The sequence below is a fragment of the Mesitornis unicolor genome, unplaced genomic scaffold (genome assembly GCF_000695765.1).
Source record: "Mesitornis unicolor isolate BGI_N332 unplaced genomic scaffold, ASM69576v1 scaffold31085, whole genome shotgun sequence".
NCBI classification, from domain to species: domain Eukaryota; kingdom Metazoa; phylum Chordata; class Aves; order Mesitornithiformes; family Mesitornithidae; genus Mesitornis; species Mesitornis unicolor.
The window spans coordinates 38,410-41,186 of record NW_010186676.1 but is presented as its reverse complement, the minus strand read 5'-3'; positions in this window follow the sequence as shown (position 1 = coordinate 41,186).

The following is a 2,777-nucleotide window of genomic DNA, read 5'->3' as shown; positions in this document are numbered from 1 at the left end:
TGCCTCCCCGGCGCCCGCTGAGGGGCTCCAGCCGTCGCCGCGCCTCCCTCCTCGGCGAGCTGGAGACCCCGAAGTGGGGCCTCCTTCGGCGGGCCGTGTAGCCCCCGCCGCCCCGCCAGATGCTGTCGCACGCTCGGTGGGAGCCGCTGCTGAGGGGCCGAGCTCCGCTTTCCTTCCCTGCCCGCCTGTGTGCGCCTTCAGGGGGCAAAGAACAAGGCTGGCTGGCAGCGTGGTGACTCAAAGAGGGCTTTAAGTGAGGCGTGGCGGAGCCGCAGTTTTTAGGGGAATCCTTTGAGGGATGCTGCCTCAGTGTGGGTCTCGGTTAGGCGGCCTGTGGTTTGCTGGCCAAGGAGAAGGGCAGGTGGTCGCCTCTCACACCTCGGGCCTATGTCCAAAACATGTGTCTCCTGCTGTTGGCACTCGCACCTCTGGTGCACCACTAGCCCAGCGTGAGGGTGCTGTGTCCCTCTTGGGTGCCTTGAGCCGCTGTGGTTTTGTGGGGCATCAGGTCTTCAGAAAGACATGCTGTCAAGTCCTTGCACAATAGAGGGCTACGTCCAGGACTAGAATTTATTGGATGTGTTTTCTGAGACCACGTGCATTCAAGGACTGAAATTTTTTTTCCTGCTGGGCTTTGTATATTAGTTTTTATGGCTGTTTTTTAATTTAAATCGTCTAGAAAGGAGGTGAAAATAACCATAAGGTTTTGTAATAAAACACACGTCCTGCTTGTCATCATTTCCACGCTTTAGTTGCCTTTTGGCATAAACTCCAACCTCGTTAGGATTCTAAGGCCGTTGCTGCTGCTGCACAACAGAGTTAAGACCCAGCAGCTCTCCTGACACCTTCGCTCCTGCCCAGCCGTCTTAGGCCTTCAGGGCTTCTATTTCCTTACAGCTTGTGTTGGCAAGGGATGTGCTGATACTTGGCCATCCACTTGTCACCCTCTTCCCAAGTTCCCTGTGTACTGTGCCTGGTGTGCTGGGTAATCTTATGTTAAATGGGAAAAAAAAGCTTTTTTGTGTGGTTTTGTAAAGGTTAATGTATGTGTATACAGAATGTAAGAAGTACCAGGCAGCTGCTGAGAGCTTGCTTTTGTGCTGACGTAAACACTGATTATTCATAAATTGTTTTTTGAGTTCTAATGTCCCGCTATACTGAGTTAGGGAGCAGTGATAAAGGAAAGAAGCAGAATATTATTTGTTTGTTTAAGTAAACAGTGAAGTTGCTGTAAATATTTTCACTTGATCTTTTCCCCTTTGCTGAATAATCCTCCCATAGCCGAAGTTCAGGTTAATTTTAAATTTCTCAGTAGGCAAGGAACATACTCCTTCTTCCTTTTCTGCTTTCACGCCTAGCTGTCAATCTGCAAGAGTGAATTCATGCTCACAGGCTTTTCCTACCTGATACCTTCCCTTTTAATTCTACCAAACCAAGCACAGCTCTAACAAAATTTCCAGAGGAAGAAACTCTAAAGGCAGAGTGTTCTTAATGCAGTGTCCATAACTGCTTCACGTCCCTTCAGTCAGGATGCCATTGATCCTGGTAGCTGTATTAACTCCCTCATGTTGCCTAAGGGCATATTCAGTTGCTCTATGTCTTCGCTTTGTGAACTAGTGAAATTAGATATTTGGGTGCATTTTAGAATTTGTGTTAAAGGCACTGTATCCAAAGAGACATAATCGGGAATTTGGATAGAGCATTCTCCCTTTGCAGGTATAGCAGCACCAGCAGATATGCTCATTGCAAAGACGTTCCCAGCACAGCAAAGTGTGGGAGATGCTGATGTTGTCACTCTGAGGCTGAAGACAGTCCTACCTCTCCTGCCTGGTGAGTCTCAGCAGTCCTCATAAGCACTCTGTGGTCTATCCTGGATGCCCATTTTTCTAGTCAAAAGTGAGGTGACTGGGAGTAAAGACAAACCTCCATAAACTGGGAGTTGTATAGAATGGTTTTAATGGTTCTTCTCCCGAGATTTAGTGAGTGTGTAACAATGCCAAATTGTAGGAACTGGATTTTGCCATTTGTCTTATCATATGTTCCTTAGAGACTGGAGGGCCTTTTTATTTTCACCAACTATGCCCATGTGAGTTGGTTATGTAGGAATGGGATCAGAATTACTGAACAGTCATGTAAAGCACAGAAATGTTTGAAGAAGGTTATGCTTATGAAGAGCAGCTCATGCAGGCAATGAGCATTTTCTTTCATGGTCCCTCTCCATTACAAATCAGCCGTCTTGCTGCTTGTGAAATACAGTGTCATGCAAAAGAAGTCCCAGAGAAAAAAAAGAACTAGTTTCTTGGGCTATTGAGGGGATTGGTTTAGGGGTTTTTTTCTGCTGCAGTGGAGCTGTGTTACTTACTCAGTTAGGTGTTCTCACTGAGATTAAAACCTGGGAAATTAAGGAGAAATTTAAGAATGCAAAAAAACCAGTATAGGAAAAGGTCAGAGCACAGGAAAGTCAGTGGAAATATTCCCAGTGCATGTAGCTGGGGCTGTCACGCAGCTTTGTTGCCTCCACGTTTACAATGGAAGTCCCAGAAGACTCTTCAGAAAAGTGTTTTGTGACTTTGACATTGTCCAAATCCTTTCCATGGAGATCATGTTGAGAAACACCCCTTACTTGCTTGCATAGAGAACTAAGAGTTGGCCACAGGGATTTGAGGATAGATACCTCAACATGAATTGGTAAATACTGTGTGAAATAGCCATCTGAAATGGCTAAGACTTATGATCTTAGCTGAGCTTTGCAGTCAGTGTCAGCTGAGGGATTTAAG